Source organism: Acanthaster planci, linkage group LG07 (assembly GCF_054643075.1).
Source record: "Acanthaster planci isolate LZ-2023a linkage group LG07, COTS_SCS, whole genome shotgun sequence".
NCBI classification, from domain to species: Eukaryota; Metazoa; Echinodermata; class Asteroidea; order Valvatida; family Acanthasteridae; genus Acanthaster; species Acanthaster planci.
In genome coordinates, this window is record NC_141783.1 from 2,552,475 (window position 1) to 2,574,039 (window position 21,565).

Consider the following 21,565-nt stretch of genomic DNA (forward strand, 5'->3'; position numbering starts at 1 on the left):
CTATGCTGTGCCAAAAACAAAATTCGCTGCGCACGTGCTCGTGCACAGCCAGCTAACCATGCGCATTCAAATTTGGGCATGAGCACATGCGCGGCAAAGAGTCGTTGCTAAGTTCGAAACGAGAAAAACGTGGCATATCACGACCTGCCAGCGTGGATTTAAAAAAGTGACAGAAGAGAAAAGATAAGGTATACTATATATTTCAACATTTTTTGACAATTTTTTGCGCTAGTGCTTAATAGGTTAATTTTGGACAGTTGTTGAAAGTAAAGCTTTTTTCCCAACGATTACGAAGACAAGTGAGAAGCTTGAGAGTGCCTAGTTCTAAAAGGGCAGTGCTCGTGGTACGGTACGGAGGTAAGCTATACAAGTTTCTGCGTTTGAACTATTGTAGTGTCACCACACAAATTTGTCCATTTTCATTTATCGGTTTTCCATAAATGTCATAGTCAGTGCAGTAAAATAAACCCCACTGTGAATAGAAAACAAAAATATTCTTATACATGTAAATGGTAATGTTTTTGAGGGAAGTCAATTTAAGTTAATAGTCACGCACTGAAAGAAGACAACTCTCACATGAAGGACGCCATCTTGATTTGTGCACGTGATTAGTTTGCATTTAACCTCAAAATCTCAGGACAATGGAAAATGATGTCAGTGATGCAAATAATTTTCGCTGAGTCCCCACTTATTTAATGGACCGCTGTGGGGCCGAGGATACGGAGGGAGTCCAGTAGACTGGCCCCTGCCCCCAGTCTGGGGCTACCTTCCAGAGGGTGTCGGTCACTTCGCCCCATTTCCACTTCGCCTCATTGATTATCGTTCATTCTGTTCTTCAGTAACAGAGGCCTAGATGCAACAAGTAAAAACATCAACATCTGAGTACCCAAATAATGATCGGATAATCCAACTTTCAAAGGTCTAAACAGTGATTCCAACTTCCCAACCACCGGACCCAAATTTTTGTGTGTTTCGTTGTCGCTGTGGTAAAAACACGAGCGCAAAGCACTGGTTCCCGCCGCACCGCATCCGTGTAAGAGAATGCGTGATGGAGTGTGGCGACCAGTCTATTTATGCCGCGGCGACCATTAATGTACGTGATCCGTCTCGCATTGAAAAAAATTGATGTTTGCAAGATTTCTTCACGTTAATGCTTAGTATCTAGTCTGTGTGTGTATTTATTTATTTCATCAATTTAATTTTAGGTTTTGCTGATACTTGAAGCGAACATGAAGCTTTATCCAATCGCCCGGGTACAGCTGTCTGGATGCGTCGACAATTACCAGAACAATGTGAACAAAATTGTGTGTGTCGCTTTGAAATAAACTTGAAGAGGATGAGAAATAACCCCAATGCTAGTCCAACCATATGCATTAATTCACCAACATGGACAATGCAGGTGACATTAATTTAATGCCGTAGAGTTTTCCGAATAACTACATGTCGTTTGTGGAACTCGTCAACCATTTTTTGAAGAGGCTTGTAACACACTCAAAATAGATGGCAAAGTGGAAATGGGGCGAAGTGGAGATGGGGGGGATGTGGGAATGGGGCGATGTGAGGATGGGGCGAAGTGGTTAGGGGCAACGTGGAAATGGGGCAAAGTGACTGTAAACCCCTTCCATATAGCCATGTACAAACTCTCATAAATACATTTTGGCTGTTTTGATAGTGTCAACTTACTCTTCCATCACAGCTATTTGTGCAACCAACTTTAATGCATGCCTTCTTTGTGAAGTAAGATGTCACAGGGGGAGGTTTATTTACCTTATCCTTATTAAAATGGTGAAATTCATGAGCATTTTGCCCATCCACAATACAGAAAGTCAGCAGCATGTACTTGTACTCTCAATAACTGTCAGCAGTGTGATAGCTTGACCAATCTCAACACAGCTCTTATCTTATCCTTTTGTTTTCCTGACCCCATCCAAATGAAAGCTGAGCTGTGATTGGTCATTTGAATGGAAGCAAATTGGACCAATCACAGTGCAGCTTTCATCTGTGGGTGTCAAAACCTCTCTGGTGAAAAACTGGAAATACATTTAGATTGTTGATTTACCCCAACATGATGTGGCCCCGAATGTGACACATGTTCAATTTCTTGCTTCTGGTGCCTCATTAAAGCAACATTTGTACCTCAGATTTCATAAGTTATGTTTTATCAATTTTTTCCCCAATATACCCATTCATGAATGTTGGGTTTTGCGTAGAAAGTTCCAATTTTCTATTGTGGCCCAATTTTCACATTTCTTTTTTTTTGCCGAAGTACACATTGATCTCTTTTAAAATGCACCCCCAAATAAGAAAATAATGTTTTTACAACTAGTTTCAGTTGGATATATGAATTGGGGTACAAAATGATGATTAATCAGAATCTGTCATTGTTGACAAATATATTTCCATGTGGAATTTTCGAAGATTTGTTCAAGTGTGCCATGTATGGTGACACTCAGCTTAATTTGTGCCCAATTTCTAGATTCCATAGATTTTGGGAAAGCGTGTTGCATCCTAACTCCACTTCAGCGGTTGTGTACAGAGCAAATAAGGGAGTAAAGAATGTTTTAAAAGTTTTTTCTAATAAAATGTTTTCTTAGTCCCGGATTCACAATGATTCATGGCTTTTTAGCACTTCTGAATGATGGACCTTTGTTTAGATGATATAGGCCTACGATTAAAAAAGTAGAGGCAGAATGCAACACCCTTCCCATTTTTCAATTTTTGACTTAATTTCATGACAGAAATTGTTCACAAAGGTTCAACAGAATGCATAAATAAATTTATTTATCATTAAATAAACAAAAGACCAAAGAAATGATATTTGATTTCCGGAAATCAACAAGTGTTAAAGAAGCTGATGAAATCAACAAAATGCCTGTTGAAGTCGTTCACGAGTTTAAGTACTTTGGAACTCTTGTACATGATAAACTAAACTGGAATGCAAACACAACTAGAATCTGTAAAAAATCAAACTCAAGGCTCTATTTTTAAAGAAAAGTTTGATCTTTAATAATGTTAGTGATCGGATTTTGAAACTTTTTTATCAGAGCAGTGTACTGTCGACAATATTTTTATGCTGCATAAGTTGGTTTGACTCCCTTACTTTGGGCAACTGTAACAAACTTCAACGTGTTGACAAACAAGCTAAAAGAATTATTGGTGCTGACTTTCAGAACCTGCAGGAAATACATCAGGTCCGCATTTTGTTGTATCCAAGTTTAATGAAATTATGTCTGACGTTACCCATCCTCTCAACTCTTTTATTATTTGAAACCGATCTGGTAGAGTGCGCCAACTGAATTGCAAAACAAATAGAATGAAAAAGTCTAAATTATCTTTTTTATTACTAAATGATCTATCTGTAATGTAACGTAATGTAATTGAATTCAATATTTTTGAAACTGGATTTGAAAAATTCTTTTAAACTTAGTAATTCTAATTTCATTTTTATATTTATGTAATATACTGTAATGTTATTTCCTGCAACACTGGGAGAGAAAATGTCATTTGAAACTTTTTTTTTTACTCTACAATAAAATATCTTGAATAGTGAATGTAATTGGCCAACAAACTGCCGTGAATACCACTGTACATGTGTGTATTGTATTCCCCTTATTTTCGTTTTTGTAGGGATGAGGTCACCTTCAAAGTTCTATGCAAAAATGAGCTAATACCTTTGTCAAAAGTTTAAATACATAGATTCATCAATAAAATGATTTTAGAGATGATAGGCTGATCTTTCTGAACATGTGTTTTAGGAGGTGATTGATAAGTTTTCAAAAATCAAGAAATCTTCATTCTTGTGTTGAAAACAATGTACAATCACAGCACGTTGTCCACCAGACAATGGGGAGCACTACTCATCAATCAGAATAATTCTCTCTTGTTCTGTCCTCAGTCCTTGACAACGGAGGAAATTAACCCTCATCAGTGCATCACCAGACTCATCACGGGCATCGGAATTGGAAAATTAGGTATGTATAGCTTTGCAAAAAATTTAGAAAGTATTGTGGAGCACTACTAAGCACGGCCCCATCACCATTCTATTCTCAAGAGTGCCACGCCCTGTACTGTTGTCCAGTGGGATCATTATATAGTAAAGGCACATAACTGCACATGTCACACAGGGTAACTATACACTCACTGTGTACACGCTATCAGCCATGCATTACCTTCACTCGATTAGCCATACAGAGACTTCTGTGCCATTTTGACTGGTACCCATTATTGTTTTGTGCGTATACATGTATAGGATATGAACATCAGTGTTGGAGTTGAGTCCTCAAATCCGAGTACAGAGTACTCTGAGTACTTTAGGGGCCGAGTCCTGGGCCGAGTCCAAGTACACTGGTGACGAGTCCAAGTCCAAATCTCCGAGTCCGGACAAATAAGTAAATAATTAAAACTGAATTACGCAGGCACATGGTCTTCTTGCAACACAAATCTGCATTACCATGTGGATATTCACACCTTTTATTCTGTGAAAAAGTCGATGTGGCTTATGAATACTTGTGCAGAAACCTTTATCAAAGACTTAAGTATTAAGGAAACCCTGAGATATCAAAACTGAGCACAAAAGCAAGACTGTATATTAATATAAACCTAAATAAAGACATGTACTGAAATAGAAGCCTTACCCAGTCACCTTATAACCTGCTGTTAAAACCCCAATGACAAGGACAGAGACCCAAACCTTAACCATATCTGATGCCAAGACTGAGACCAGACTAAAATCTTGTAGCGGAATCACAAAACAAAAAACATGAGCGTTTAAGAAAAGGCTTGAAAGAAATCTGAATGCACCTCAGGTTTAATTATAAACCATGAACTCTAGTTGTACTTGAGTACAAGTACTCCAACACTGATGAACATCACACCAGAGCTTTATAATGAGCGCTACCACTGGGCCTTAAATTAAGCGTTAAACTGTACTGGAGTCTACATTCCACCTTCCCATTTTGTTCCTTTTTTTTCTGAGTTTGATTGAGCTTTTTTTAATATTTAGTAGTGACTTATCAGTAAACATGTAAAGATTAAAAAAGGAAAGGAGGGGGCACATGACATTTACATGGTTGTGGATCGCTTGATTACTGGTACACACTACTACTTATGTAGACATTATTTCTGTGGGTGTCTGGGGCTGGCAAGTACTTTATTGGACCAGCTGCAAACTGTTATACGAGTTTGCTGGTGCAATTATAGGAAAAATTAGCCTAAAGTTTAGGGCAAAATTAGCAGTTCCTTGTTGAGCAACTGAAATAAAATTTGGGTAATCAGATTTCCAACATCCCTGCCCAAAGGGCAACAACATTTTTCAAGTTTTTGTGAGCCCTGAAATTCAACAACAGTAAACATTAAGAAAATGTGAATTTCACAATTGTACGTGAGCTTAGCTCTCCAAAACATTTACATTTTCCATCATTGGTGAATTCCTTTTTTTGTTATTATTATTACTGGTTTATTTTAACTGTACTCCTCGCCGCCAGTGGTAGATTTGTGAATACAATTTACATGCACATTAAAAACAGATAAATATAGATTTATGTGTACATTTACAAGGGAGAAATTGAAAGAAATCTGAAGGCCTTTAATACCTTCAATACCCTGCAATAAAAAGCACATTGATATCAGTTAATATGTACAAAAAGGGTAAAATTGAAAAACAAAAAAAATACAAATTGACGGAAAACAAAGTCGTTTACAAAACGTTATACATGTAATTAAATGAAGATAAGGGGGAAAGGGCAGGAGGGAGAAGGGGACATAAATATTGGATTTGGTCAATAAGGGGTCAAAGGGAGGGGGAGGGAGGGGGTGAAGGGTGAGCTGTTTTGGGGGAGGGGTCACAAGGAGGGAAGGAGTTGATACACAAACAAGCAGGAAGCTTGATTTAAAAATATCAACCAGTGGAGTGAAAGAAGATCCAATATACAGTTAGCGGAACAAGCTGGACAGGGAGCTGATGAGTTTAGTTAGACACACTGTTAAGCAACTTAATCAATCCTACAAGAGGGCTGTTCTGATACCTTCTTGTGTGACAGAAAGGCGCTGTAATAGTTGTAGAATTTCTTAACTGACGACCGAGTGACTGATGACGAGTCAGAGGAATCCAAGTACTAAAATGTCTTGAGGTTACTAGAGATTGTTCAAACTTAATACACAACTGATTTCGCCTCTGACTGAAGGTAAGCCATAAGAAACAAGTGCATCATCATAAACCATTGTATTCATCGCTAAGGATGGTTTTACAGACCCTCTTCTGGAAATTCTCCAGACATGTTTCAGCGTGAGGCTAAAATTCCATACTGGTGTGGCTTGTTCTAACAATGGCCAAGTGTAGGCAAGGTAGATGGAGACCAAATCATTTACAGGTAAGCAAAACCGTGTCAATGTTTTGACGATATACAGTTTTTTGTTAGCCAAAGATATCCTATTCTGGCCGTGGGCATCCCATTTAAGGTCCGCCTGAGCTGCCCTATAACACCCAGGATGCGGTGGAATGTATTTTCCTGTAGAACATTGTCTGAGATGTGAAGTTGTTCCAGTCCATGTGATTGTCTTGTGAAGTTGACAGTCATCACGCTGCATTTGCTGGGGTTGGGTTTCATACAATTGGCTGGTGACCAATGATGGATGTGATCAAGGTCCTCTTGCATGTGGCCTCGTTGATTTTTGGTCAGCATTCTACCAGCGTGAGGTCATCAACATACTGCCAATGGTTTGGCGACACACCATTAGCAACATCATTGACCAACGCCATGAAAATAACTGGGCCAAGTCGGGTGCCCTGTGGGACACCAGCGTTTACTGCAAGCCAGGTAGAAGTTGTGCTGTGGTAGCGGACACACTGCTGCTGATCCCGAAGGAAGCTGCAGACCCATGAGATGATGGATGCACGTACGTCTAGCTTTAGTAATTTCTCAATTGCCACATTGTGGTCGACTCTTGTCAAATGCCTTACTGTAGTCGGTAAGGACAATTCTTGAGGTCGAATAGCTCACATCTGAATGCTTATACAGCAGATTCATCAGGTCAACTAGGCAGTGTGTTGTTGGCAGTGATTTCCTGTTTCCAAATTATTGCGTGTTGATGTTGGGCTCTATATCAGACAGTACCCACTTTGATACAAACAATTCTGCAAGCTTTGCAAAATTGTCAGCAAAATTGGTCGCAGTTTCTGATTGGATTTTGGGACCGGAACCACAACTGCTCTCTTCCATTGACGTGGCGTAGTCCCTTCATTAAGACGTATTCAGGATGTCAGCAAGAGGTGTGCTCAGTTCAAGTGCAAAGTTCTTGATAATTGGCGGAGGGATGCCATCTGGTCCACTGCTCAATTCTTTGTAGATATCCCACGGTTGCACAACTGGGCAAGGATGAAGTGTTGGATGGAAAGCCGGCAAGTTGGATATCGCTAAATCGGGAAGATCACTGGCAACAGTGATGAAGTGTTTATTGATGATTTCTGCCTTGAAGAGTGTTGCAGTATTTGTGAATAAATAAAATTTATTGCAATATTCAAGCCCTATTTACAAATTTAACATGTTATTATTCAAGTTTTATTGTTTTCCTCTCAGTGTTTTCATTATCTAAGAGAGTAAGCATTCTTCATAAAGAATCAAGAACTCAAGAGCAACAAGCTTTCTTCCTTTTCCACGTTTTATTTCCATTTTCTCTTTTTTGTGGGAGGCGGGGGGGTGGAGGTAGCTGCCCCATGAAGCTATGATGATGTCTCGGCAGCACAGAAAAAGGTTTTGGTTGTTTGTGTATGCTTAGATGTTGTTTACCTCCTTGTCGATTGTCTTATTTTATAACACTTACTTTTCTCATGTACGTCCGACACCAAAATGACATACTTTTTTCCCCTCGGTGCACCCTTTAGCAAAAGACTGACAAATTTACAATACAAAGCACAATGAGTTCCTTCTTTCTAGACATCAGCTTAACTTCCCCAATTATTTTTTCAAATACAAATTGTGGAATCAGATGGGTACGTCCGACTACTCATTTAGCTTCTTTTGGGATTTTACATGTGTACTATAACCTGTCAAGTGTGAAGTGGAAATCTTTAAAATTGCAGTACACAGGCAGCATACAAAAATGTTTAATTTCATGTTCTAAGACCAAAAGATCTTACAGGTACATGTATGCAGTAGTCTTTTAATATGATTTATTTATCTAAAGGATTGTCAACTGTAGAAAACTTTTTTTTTTAGTTTGAATGTTTGACAGTACATGACTTGTTTAGATGAGCAAAATTTGCATAAATACTTCTAGACAATATTTTCCTTCATACTGTTTCATTGAATGCCCCATCATCCAACTCCCTTTTTTGTAAGGCTTGGTATTTTCTTTTGGTTTGGAAAGTTTACTAAAAGTCTTCATGAAGCTTGGTAGAAAAACGAGACAAGCTTGGGTTTGAACTGATTACCTTCTTTTCTGAAAAGTCAGTTTGGACGTGTACGTCCGACACCAAAAAATGTATGTCAGACACCAATATAATAAATTCTTTATCCGAAAGTCACAACAAGATAAAAATGTGTCTAGCCTTGAAGTTTATTAACAAGGGTCTGCTAAAACTAAGCACAGGAAAACTACTTCTTCAAGTCCTAGCATTGCACAGAGTTTGTGATACAAAAATGGAAACTCAAAAAATTAACTTTCTCTGAGTACGTCCCACACCATGGTGTTATGAGTCAGTTTCTACAAGAATAATAATTCTGGGTGAGGAATGTTGTTATTAAATGAATGTACCAACTAACTAGCTGATGTCTTTTATCAAAATATGCTTCAGGATTATAAGAATAATACACACTGAAGTGTCCAAAATGCACGTCCGACACCGTGGAATTGCCCTATAGCAGTCAAGATGCTATGTTCAACACATGAGATCATTGCAAAGGATACTGAACTGAATAAGGTTCTATAATGTTAACACCTCTTTTACTTTCCACCGACAAACGGGATCCTGGAATGGTTCAAAGTGTTAAATGTCACAGAAGTTAACAAGATTGGCAACTTGTTACAAATTGACAGGGCAATTGCACAGGCTCAGCTGAAGCTGCTTTCTCTGAAAAAAACTCAGGGAACTATGAAACTGCACAATTATTAGGAACTGTTGCCTTCTCAAGTAAGCATTAGTTTTGAGTTTAGAGCTAGAAAGAATTTGAAAGAACCAACAAACCCAAACAGTTGAGTGATAATCTTGGGTTTTGAGTCCAGTGACTGCTTCAGCTTGCAAGGTACATGTAAACTACGTGACTTCATTAAAACGTTTCTGCAGTGCATCATCGGAATTAAATGAAATCCAACATCCCAAACTTCAATTTCATACTAAAACCAAAAATTCCTCACAATTTACTTTGGAAGAAAATCAATTTTGTTTTGGGGTTGTGTTTTGGGGGGAGTCGCCCTTTTTATCCCTGTAAAAGTATCCATACATGTATTGGGGGTTCGAATCCAGCTGGTGGCAGCATGTTGTGATTTTGGGCAAGTCACTGTACCCCAAAATGCCTCTCTCCACCCAGGAGTACATGGAGAGTGAGGTGAAGACATGGTTGATATCGGGCCACTCGGTGAATTGTTGCAGTCCGTAAAAGTTAAACACGTGTTGTACTCTAACTGCTGTCGCATTTGGAATTTTGTTTGTACATTTCCTCAGGTTGGGGCAAAATGGAGAACGGTGCAGGCAAACACTTGCCTAGTCTGCTGAAGTGGCATGACGTGATCACATGACAGTGTACAGTGCATCAAACTTGGTCTTCCCAACCCTGACAACCCACCAGAGGATGTTAGAGTCATGGTAGACCATACCCTGCCCCACCAAAAACTGCCCTCTCCAACCCTGCCCCGCTTGACCCACTGTAACCTGGTGTATTCAGTTTCATTCTTCAGTGCCCACCCCTGCCTTGCCCCACCCAAATCTGCCCTGTCTAACCCTGTCCTGCTCAACCTGTGCTACCCTTATGTATTCTGTCCCATTTTCAAGGCCCAACCTTGCCCTGCGCCCCACCCAAATCTGTCCTATCCAACCCTATCCTGTCCACTCTACAGCAGCGTTTTCCATCCCCTTCTGTAATGCCCCAACACACCCCGGCCCACTCCAATCTATCTTGCACCGCCCTGCTTAGTCCATCCTACTCTTGGCCCACTCTGTCCCACTTTACCGTGACCCACCCCCTTGCCGTGCCGTCTATCCTGTTCCATTATTCCCGATGTGCTTTGTCCCTCTCCCTACCATGCTACCAACTTCCTCTGCAGTGAACATGTACACAGGTCCACTTGAGGGAACAATTCTGTCTGTCCTGCTGTCCTCTTTGCAGATTGGAGAGACTCAAATGCTGCACCACTTCTCCTGGGGAGATGATGGTGTGTCATCTACACCAGACACAATGCTGACAACCCACCAGAGGATGTAATAGAGTCCCAGAGATTCCAAGAGATGCAGACAGGGATTGCTGGTCATGTCGTAGCCCACTGCAGGTAAGAACCAAAGTCAGCACTCTTCTGGGCAAAAGTTCACCAAAACAGCTGAAACACTGCTGCACAGTTTGGTGGCAAAAATCACCAAAATTTCAGGCGTTTCATTTGATTTGGAATTCGAAATGGTTTATTATTGTTTGACCATGGCAGCCAAAAGCAGAACTGAGTGACAAATGACAAACCAACAATGTACATTAAGTAGATCAAAACAGGCAGTGTAAGAGATAAACGTACATGAATTACATTGAAATAATGAAGTGACACTAAAATTAAGTGACTTTCTAGTGGTAAATTTTGAAGGTTTTGACATATGGGTAATTTCACCAAGTTGGTTGTTTCTGGAATAAAAGGGCCGGAGTGCACTGTACATTTTTTAAAAATAAAATTTACTGCCAACTTGAACTGGCATTGAATTCTGCAACAATCAATTTGAGGGCAACGAATAACCATCTCTCCAATTTTAAACCGTGTCATTTTAATTACCTGTTTTCACTTTTTTTCTGAGTAATTTGATGTAATTGTGTTTTCTCCTTGGTTCACGTGCTAAAAAAAAAAACAAATTCTGATAAAATAGATTCTAAAATCACTGAGTATCACTGTTAACAAGTACAAGAAAATGAAAGTAGAAGTAAAAGAAAGTTTGTTAAAAGCACATCTGGAATTTAGAAAACTCAAACCAGTTTGGTTGAAATCCCTTCTAAATTGTAGGATATTCATGTCTGAATGAAATCAAAATTTGCCAACTTAAATACTTGCCAAAAGCTTGAGGCACTCAGCACTGATCTAAAATCTCCCCACTTTTCTCTGTCCCGTTTCACAATGCTGGATCGGACCTTTGTCACCTTCAACATCTTGCTGCACATTTTGGTCCAAGGAGATCAGTTCCTGGTTCATGCATACACAGCACTGTGGATAACATGAGATAGATGCTGTGTTACATCGAGGAGAGAGGTAGGTCTTACCCCTAACCATGCACTCCTTCGTGAATGGGTCACTCAGAGGCAAAAAACGGCAGCGCATTTATTCCAACTGATAATGTTGTAACCAACGGATAATGTATCACAAACTGACCGATACTGTAGTATAATTTCTAACAAATAGTGTATCCCACATTGACTGATAGTTTTGTTGACATTCAAGCCAATAATGTATTACCTTTATAATGCATCAACCAAGGGTGTATTAAAAATTGATCAATATTGATCACAACAGGGGAAAGGTATGTAAAAAATTATTCTGTTCCAATGAAGAATAGTGTCATTTTGAGCCTGCGCACATTAGCTCAAGTGTCTAAAAGTCTCTCAGTGGGTGGGGATGGCTAGCAGGCATTGATAGTGGGACAGGCACTTGAAGTACCTTAAATATTCTTGTCATTTTCTCTTCCATGTTGGCAGAAGAACATCGGGTAGTCAAGCAGGGCAACGTGGTTTCTGTCTGCTGAGGTAGATGGAGGGGCTCCACTGCACAAACTTAGCCAGCATAAACAGGGTGCGACAAAGCTCAAAGATTAGATTTGCAAACAACTTTGCAGCACTGTAACATGGTAATTAATGAGCATCTTAGGCTTTTGGTTGAAACACAGAAAAGATTGTTTTAATTAAAGATAACCCAAATTTTGTAGGACTGCTTCGGTATCAATTGTTTATTTTTGTCTCTGAAAAAAGCATGCGTATTTTAAGTTGCATTTGCAAACTGTCCTTAACTGAACAAATGGCTTAATCCTAACAATTACTGCTATGCATTCTGTATGTAGATGCACGTAATGATTGTGCGATAAATGTGTGATTGTGTAACAGCGATAAATGGCCGTATGGGGAGAATCGTGGTTCAAAATGTGTATGGGATGATCTGCTTTTAGAGCTGGGAAAAAGGAAAAAGATAGACCAAGACAAAATAGACTTCATCAGAATAACAAAGAAAACCAGATTAGAGACAAATAGTGATTAATTCACCTTAAAAAAACACAGGAGAAAACTTTGGTCAGGGATCTTGACTTCTTAGATGAATGGTCGCTGATATTTTGAAAAAGAAAACAACTTGCTTAAAATAGAAAAAAAAGTTTCACAAGGGAATCACAGAAAAAAACACAAATTCTAAATTTCTCTAAGAATAACAGGTATCACTTTAACAAACATGATGCAACGTCGAAAAGTAAGGAAAACAAATTCGCAATTGACTTCAGTGAAAACTGTGGCTCTGACAGACGGCCCTGTCTGTCTACAAAGACAGTGGAATGCACCAAGACGAAGTCAATGTTTGCCTCTGTTGAGTTCAGAGCATCCATGGCCATGGCTTAACCCTTTGACAACGGGAACTTTTTTCTGAAAGCCGACTCCAAGAATTCCAGCCTCGCTTGGCCACAAAGGCCACCTGCCAAACTGCAATTCTCGGTTTGTGGCCCTGCATGCTCTGCATGCTTTGAATTACACAGTGAAAAGGCTCATTGTTCGGTGGCATGCGGCTCTACTCACGCTTCCACATTCCCGTTGCCTCTTTTCAAAGTGGGGACTATTGTGAAGCTGGTGATTATGATGCAAATTCGGTCTTTTCATTTCTGGGCTACACACAAAGGCGAATCACTATATATACAAGAGCCAGGGTCTGCCTTCTTTCACCGTGTTCGCTCGTGCGTGGGCTGAGAATGATAGCTGAAAAGCGGGCTGAGGATCTCAATTTTTACGACAGCTTTTACCGTCATCTGTCGGGAAGGGGTTAACAAGCCAATGTGTGAGCAGTAGTCCTTTGCACAGTTGCCACACACACAAAGCCTGTTTGGTGGGGCAAAGCAGTCGCCATGTTCACTTTTCTCCTCTCTTGGTCCATAGCTATATTCTCCAACCTTCAGTGGCACTGAGTTCTGGGCAGATGGTGCAATAACAGGTGCTGCAGTTGGATGCTGTTGCCTCCCTTGACTTGGCACTGATGTTAGCGAACTTTGTGTCATGTTTGCAGACATCCTTGTAGTGCAGCACCATGCACCCTGCCTGTTTGGACCCTGAGGTGCGCGCCGAAGAGGGCATCCTGCATGCTGCACTGATATAGCCAAGCCAGCACAGGTATCCCTGTGTGAGGAGGGCGACTATGCTAAGCATGCTGGCCTGTTCCTGGACATCTTCAGGCATGCAGCTGTCCTGCATGTGATGGACCAATGCCAGAGCAGCATATCTGTGAGAGGAGGCTGAACATGCTTAGCACGCCGGCCTGTTCCAGGACTTCTGGGTATGCAGCCGGCCTGCGTGCACTGGCTGAGCCAGTACAGGTATCGATCGCTGTGTGAGTATGGTGAACATGTTTTGCATGCTGGCCTTTTTCAAGACATTTCGGTACAGCACACAGTCTCTCCACAAGATGCCAGAGACCCGGCACAGGCAGTGAAGGTGAGCTGTTGAGGCGGTGCTCGTGACGGGAGTAGGTGGTTAATCAGCTCTTACTGCCTTAGAGGAGGTTACTTGGGCTCTGTATACTGAGACCTTGGTGGTTGTGGTGAGCTTGCTGGTCTCCCACTGTCTCTTTGACAGCTTGGCCCTGGCAGCAGTGGCTTTCCCTACCTGCTTGTGCAGGCTAGCTCTGGGGTCGAGAGACTGTTTTTGACGCAATAACTGATCTCAACTAAGTAAAATTCTTTACCACTTTCAATGAATATGCTGGGGACATCACTACATACTAGTACCTGTGCATGATATTTGTCTTCTTCAGGCTTGCGGGATTGCTAATGAATTGACAGGCCTCTGGAGACCAGCTCTGGTCAGGCCAATATTGATGTAGAGTTTCCCCCGGATCAGCATCTGATGTACATATACTTTGGTTTTTTCCCTCTGTAATGAGATGATCTGAAGGTGTGCAATAGTACAAGGGAGAAGAAAATCTTGAGAAGTGTTGGGATGAGAACACAGCCCAGCTTCACTCCACTGTGGATTGGGAATGGGTCTGAATATGGGCCATCAAATTGCACTGTTCCTTGCATGGTCTTGCACAGGTCCTGGCATGGCAATAAACTCAGCAGCTTTGGGGGGCATCTGATCTTCCCCAGCGGTCTGAAGAGGCCCCTCCTCAGTACTAACCAGGCCAGAAGCCATTGGCAGATCGACAAAGGCAATGCAGAGGAGCTGCCTCTGTTCTGGACCCTTTTCTTGCAGCTGCCCGAGTGAAATCTTATCATTAACAGATCTTCCTGCCCCGAAGCTGCACTGGAACTAGGGGTAGCCTCTTCAGGACCACATGGGCAAATGCCTTGCCAATGGTGCCGTGCTGGGATATACCTCCGTAGCTGTTGCAGTCACTGTGTTTGCCCTCGTTCTTCTATAGCATGATTATATATTGGTATCATCATGCATGTCTGCAGAGCTCATCCTCTGTAGGGAGAAGGACCAGCTCTTCACAGACAGGGCACAGATGCTGGGAGCTGTGTCAGAGACCATAATCTTTGTGGCGTAGAGGTTCTGGTAGTGCTTGGCCAACTGCTCCACCTGCTTGCTGCAGTCAGCGCCAACATTGCCAGCCTTAGATTTGAGCATGATTTTCTTGGTGAAATTGGGCCAAGAGGCCTGCTGTTATATATGCCTTTCACACTGCCACTGTCATCACAGAACAGATGTTCTAACACAGTGTAGCACAGGGGCCAGTTGGCTGGTGGGTGGTGCCAGCACGGATCTACTAGTGCTGGGAGCCATTGAATAAGTTGTAATATTTGCCGCGCTGTGGGAAGATGGCCACGTTTGAGGAAAGTGCGGAGAATAAATGGCCAAGTATCCCAGAGACCTAGAAAAGAGGTGTCTGTGAGTCCTTTACTAGCTTATGTAACACTGGTGACAGTAGTGGCATGCTGACAGAGGGAAGCAAATGAAATTCCTAGTGCCTTTTTCACCACTGGGTTAAGTCTGACATCTGATTCACAAAATGGCAGGGATGCAGATTGGAGGGTAGGCCAACTTCGTACTGGCCATGATGGAGAACTGTCCCACGTTGTAGGCGACGGTGCAACAGACAGTTGGGCATTCCATTCTTAACCTGCCGAGTTGTGCTTGTCAATACAGCAGGGGCTGGGATTTATCCCAAGATATAACCCATGTTGCCTACATCAACACAGCACATACCAGGCACCACAGGGAACTGCCCTGCACTATAGCAAGCAGTACAACAGAGGCATCCGCATTCCGTTTGGAACATTGCCCAGTTGTGCCTGTAAATGCAGCAGGAACAGGGCTTAGTCTTTAGATGGCCCATGTTTTCTACACAGCTCCGCACATACCAGGTGCCACTGGGAACTGCCTCACACTGTAAGCAAATGCTCAAAAGATGTTCCATTCAGAACACTGCCGAGTTGTAGCTGTCAATACAGGGAACCCACATTTTGTACATCAAATCTGCTTTGATAATACAAGGTACCAAGGAAAACTGGCCTGTGCTGTAGGCAGCAGCAAAACAGATGCTTCAGCATTTCCATTTGGAATTGTGCCAAATTGTGCCAATCGATGGTGGGGCTTTGTTGTGATTACCCTAAAATTTCAACATCAACACAATAAGTCCCAGCCTTCAGTTGGAGCAGGTCCACTCTGTGCAAGAGTCAGTGGAGCAGAGCAAAACAGTTGCTCCTCATATGAGTAGATGGAGCAGAGTTTCTCTGTGCACTAGTGGATGAAGTGGAGCCAACAGACCTGCTCTGTTCAGCAATCAGTGGAGCAGAGCTGACTGAACTGTGCTGTGCACAAGTCTATGAAGTGGAGTCAATTCTGCTCCATGCAATATAGGTCAAGGGGGCCAAGCCAATACAGTGATCCTCACTACAAGAAATTGGGATGGAACCCACAGAGCTAGAATTTGAGAAGAACCCTTGTGATGCTCATAGAGAACCTCTGCTGATTTCTCTTCATTGCTCTCTTTGATTTTTGTGTGTGTGTTATAGGCGCCATCTGTACCGGAGTCCCCATGGGCACTGGACGTTGATGCACAATGAACACAGGTCCTTGGAGGGGGCATTGTAGAACTGGTGCTTTTTGGCTGGTTGGGGCCGCCAGCACAGATGTATGGTGAAGCCGTAACACTGGAGCCTCTGCTGTTCAGTTAGGGAGCTGTTCTTTGGGCATTCTCGCTTGCTGTTCTGAGGGCAGCAAGTTTCTTCAGCGAGGGGTTCTTTTTGTAGTTGACCGAGGCTTCTCTCTTGGCATTAATGGCAAGTTCCATCTCAGAGAGATAAGCCTTAAACTGGTTTTTTTGTCTCTCCTGGTCCTCAAAGAACGACGTGGCTAGGATGCAGTTTGTGTTCGGAGTAATTTACAAATTCTCTCTGGTCACTGCTGTGCTCTGGCTTGCTTCAAAGGCCAGTTCTGTGGAGTGTAGGAACTGGTCCCCGAGCTCTGGATTAGCTGCCCTGGTAGCAATGATGCACAAGCATCTCATTTGCTTGGACTTGTAGGTCTTCCTCAGCTGCAAGCAGGCTTTTCTTCACACTAGAAAGTGGTTGTTGTCACTGTCTGCACTATTGAAGCTGCATGTTAGAAGCAAGTTATCGAGGGCTGCTTCTCTGGTGACAGCTAAATCTAGCTGGTGCTAGTGGCTGGATCACAGGTGCCTACAGGAGACTCTAGCATGGCTTGATCTCAAAGAATTTGTTGCAGAGCTCCAGCAACCACTGACCATTTTCATTCATCTAGCCTATGCCAAAGTGGCCATATGATTTGAGCCCACCCTGGCATTGAAGTTCCCAAGCAGGAAAATGTGCTCCGACTCTGGGATCCTTTTAGGAGGGATCTTGGAGAGAGCACTCAGGGTGCACGCCTTGCTTCTGAAAAGAAGAGGGAGAGGACACACTCTGAGTCATCAGTAGCAAGTTCAATCATAGACAGTTGGCCATTTTTGCATGCAAAGCCACCGCCATACAGGCGTGACCAATCTGCAGGTCTTCCTTGCCAGAAGACGTATAGTCCTCCCACAACTTGCTGTCTGCAGCAAGCCTTATTTCTTGCAAAGCAGCATTGTCCATATTGAACCTCCTGAGCTCAGTTGATATAGGCAGGTTTCCTTCAGTCATTGATCTGCTGTAGGTCACCAGAAAGGCTAGGACACATGGTCCTGACATTCCAGCTCTATGGCCAGTAGTTTTTGTCCTTATATTATTGTGCCTTGTGCAGTAATGCCCGTGTGTTTGTTGAGTATCACTCTAACCTCCAAGCACCAACTGAAGCAGGCATATTATGGGCAGGTCTGCATCCTATTGACCTGGGGCTGCCTGGCATAAGGCCAGTAGTAGCTGACAAGAAAGTGAGATACAAGGATCTCTCCCACCGTTGGAGGCAGTTCATAGCATCCGTATCTTATGCCAATCATAACTCATAACTGCTGCCCCTGGAGCTGGTTCTGCTACTTTCCAGCAGCACCAGAATGACCTCTCTGTGGTGGAGACCAGGGTAGATCCCTCTCTCAGCCTCACTGATGCTCTAGAGAAGTACATTTTGTATCAGCTTGGCTGCAGGAGGTGCCAGATGGCAATGTGGTGCATCAGCCCACCACCCTCAGGGGCTCCACTCCAGATCTTCCATAGGAGTTTATACTCCATAGCCTTCTGTCCTCCTGGAGATCAACAAGAAGGCAGTGTGGTCACTTTTCCATGGCTGGATTTGCATACAGTTTTCCCCTCTGGGTCGGCTGGCTTCCATGCCTTACAAGCCCCTCCTGCCCAGAGTGATCTGTTTTAAAGGCATCAGAAACTCGCCCTTCACACCTCTGCAATCAGTTTGCATTTGGATATGTCACTATTAAGTATAGTAGTAATGAATTCAAATGAAATACAAACGGTGACAGTTGGGAGGGGGTAACAGGAAGAAGCCTAAGCTTACTCAAAGCCAAGCCTCATTTGTGAAACATTTGTGTTTACAAATTGAAACAATTTCGTTAGATTAATTAAGTACAGCAAAGCAAAACAGAACGAATGGAAGGAAAAGTTGAGTGGCCCAAAAATTACATAATAATAAAAATAATAATTTATTACATTTTTTGTGCGCGCGCCCTCTCCGTCTGGGAATGTTTGAAGGCGCATTTAAAAAGTTACGTAAAAATTACAATAAGAATTCATTACAATGACAGTTAAGTTCAAAATCATAAGTCGTCTAAAAGATATAAGAAAAATAGGACTAAGCAAAGAAGTGAGTTCACACAGTACACACATGGAAGCTTGAAATCACACAGCAAAGAAAATTATGGCCCAGGGCTCATTGCAACAAAGAGAACCCTTCAACTGGACACAGAAAAACTAAACTCTAAATAGACACTAGCAGAAAACACAATTAAAAATAAACGGGGTAAAACTTTGTCTTGTAAAAATGCCTCTTTGAAGAAGTGGGTCTTTAGTTGTTTTTTTAAATTACCCAACGATTCAACCCTGTACTACAGGCGGTAGCACATTCCACAAATCTGGGGCAGCTGAAGCAAAAGCACGATCACCAAAAGAATGTAGCATTCTACCCCCAGGATACTCAAGTAATATTTTACCTGTTGACTTCAAAATATCACGATGTTGGTTTCTAACAGTAAAAAGGTCACACAGATAATCAGGTGCTGAGGAAAGAATACATTTAAAAACGAGCAGTAAAATTATAAACATGACATGAAATTTGACCGGTGACCAGTGCAAATCTTTAATTATAGGGTTAATGTGACAACGTCTATTTACATTTGCAGCCAGTCTTGCCTCAGCATTTTGGACTCTTTGTAATTTGGCAAGTTGAACGTGTGGCAAACCATAAAACAGGCTATTACAAAAATCCAGCTGGCTAGTGATGAAGGCATGAATTCAAATAATAAGAGAATTACGAGATATTAATTTGCTGATAATGTTTTATAGTTTTTGGTATGGAGATGATAAAAGCTAGTGGAGCACACATGTACTTGAGTAAAAGACCTTAACATAAAGTAGGGACGTATGTAACAGATTTAATGTAAAACCAGAAATCAGTACATTGTGGATCTAGCCTCTGAATGTACATGTTACCCAAATTGGAAGATGGGTATGGGGGGTAAATTCATTCTAGATTGAAAGGGGTTAGCACAAGAAGCCAGGCAGGAGGTTGATTTGGAGAGGTTGTTGGAAAAAATGACCATGTGGGATATTTTATTAGAGAGTAGTGTTGCTTGATTCTTCTCATCTCTGCAGTCTCCTGACCCTTTGACCTCACACGTACACTATTAATTCCAGGGAGTTCAATGTAAATGTATCCCATATCTGTTAATATGTGTCTAAATGCATGAAGACATATGGAAAGAAGAGGCAAAAAAGAAATAGATCAAACCCAGTGTTGGAGCAAAGCAGGAACTAACATACATGACGTTTGAATACTGTCAACTGTAGTCTCTAAAATGTAAAATTCAAACTTACTCCTACAGAACTTATGACAAACTTTACCTGACTGATGGAAGAGAGTTGCTTCCTAACATACTAAAACTGAAAAAAAAATAGGTTTAAACAACTGCAAAACACAGCCTAACAATCACCAGAGACTCAAATCTCTTAGAATTAAAATAAATTTAGAAATACAGAAAAGTACAGAAAACTGAAATATGAGAAGAAAAGTGTTGACTACAGAAAAGGCTAAAACCTAAAGAAATGACTTAAATAGTGAAATTAATGACATTTGTTCTTCATTTGGTGTAATTTTTAAAGTTTTTTAATGCTAAGTGCCAAGGAGTATTTACATTTTAATGGACTGGTGCTTCATAGATGCATCATTACTTTCATTGCTTTTTTAATATTGTTATTAATTGTATGTATAGTACAAGGAGCTGGGCTGGTACGTGCATGTCCACTTTCTAAGCTGTGGGTCTTCTGAAGAAGCTAATGTCTTTGATTTACCATCCATTCACTAGACAACAGTAAAAATAGGGCCAAGTGGGGACCAATAGGGGGTCTAATTTCTATTGCAGGCAGTGGGAAAACCATGACAAAGGCAGGGAAGGTGCTACTCATCAAGGAAGGACTCAAATTGAGCAAAAATATGAAATGATTTAAAACTCCTTTATAGTTGCACAAAGAATTCCTAACTTCCCCCAATATCATATGGTATATCAATGGTATATCCAATATTAGTTTGGTTATTACTTTTTTAAGTCTCAAAGAAACTAGAAAAAAATGAATTTCAGGTCTTTCTAGTTTACTGCTTTCCATTTTTTCCACCTTAATTGTTTTGTACTTAATGTTTCAACTCGTATAAATTTCCTTTTTTGGAAAAAAAAAGCACTTACTGCAATGCTCATATTTTTAGCTAGCTAGAAACAAGAGGCTTGTTTCCTCCTAACATTCCAAAACGTGCTCCTCGCATTCTAAAATGCTTCCAAGTGGAAAATGTTTCAGGACTTCAAGTTTTTGATCCAAACATTAACTGAATTCTTTATGACTGGCACATGATAAAAAAGAAAAAAAATTCAAAGAATAATTTATAGAAAGGTCTGGGTATATATTTGACTCCCAATTTAAAATAAATGCAAGGGTCTGTTTTTTGTGGTAGATTCGTGTCTGCTCTATTTTTCATCTACATGTATTTACCGGTCTGCTGTGTTTATTTACATATTCAAATTTCTGGTTTATTTAAATAATATGTATATTAGCTATGCCCTCTGACCTTTTTTAAATTGCGCAATCCAACCTTTAAATATAAGTTCCGAAGTATATTTTTCGAAGAGGCCTGTGGCCTGGTGGTCTAGCTTGCTGACTGCCAGGCCAAGGGACCCTGGTTCAATTCTGGCCGGGGTCCCAGAAAAGGAGGTTTTTTTTTTTTTTTTTTTTATATACTAAGTTTTTTAGCAAAATTGTGCATGCCCACCTGGGTTTGAACCCAGGTCCTTGTGCATAGCAGTCCGTCTCCTTAACCGCTATGCCACGGCTCTTTCTTGAAAAAGTATGCTCGTTTCTAAATGTTAAACCTTCCATTGTTTGGACTTAGAATATATTTCAGCAAAAGTCAGTGTTGGAGATAGCATAGGGCAAGGGACTATTGGTATTGGTCAGGGTTTATAGGACCACATGGGATGAAGGGCACTGCTTCTTAATGTTGAGAGTGGGTTTTAAGAAACTAGATGAGCTAAGAAGACTGTTTAAAAG

General features: G+C 41.3%; 1 long non-coding RNA gene across 3 annotated transcripts; it reads left to right on the forward strand.

The window, feature by feature from the left end:
* The first annotated feature begins 22 nt into the window (after positions 1 to 22).
* On the forward strand, positions 23 to 20,971 carry LOC110979751 (uncharacterized). 3 transcript variants are annotated; one of them, XR_015425802.1, is made up of 5 exons: positions 23 to 188; positions 3,896 to 3,971; positions 10,320 to 10,479; positions 11,362 to 11,430; positions 11,874 to 20,971. It is a non-coding gene; the product is annotated as an uncharacterized LOC110979751 (long non-coding RNA). The 3 variants fall into 3 exon arrangements; XR_015425801.1 differs by having other exon boundaries at positions 24 to 188; positions 11,354 to 11,430; XR_015425800.1 differs by having other exon boundaries at positions 25 to 188; positions 11,357 to 11,430.
* The last annotated feature ends 594 nt before the right edge of the window (positions 20,972 to 21,565 follow it).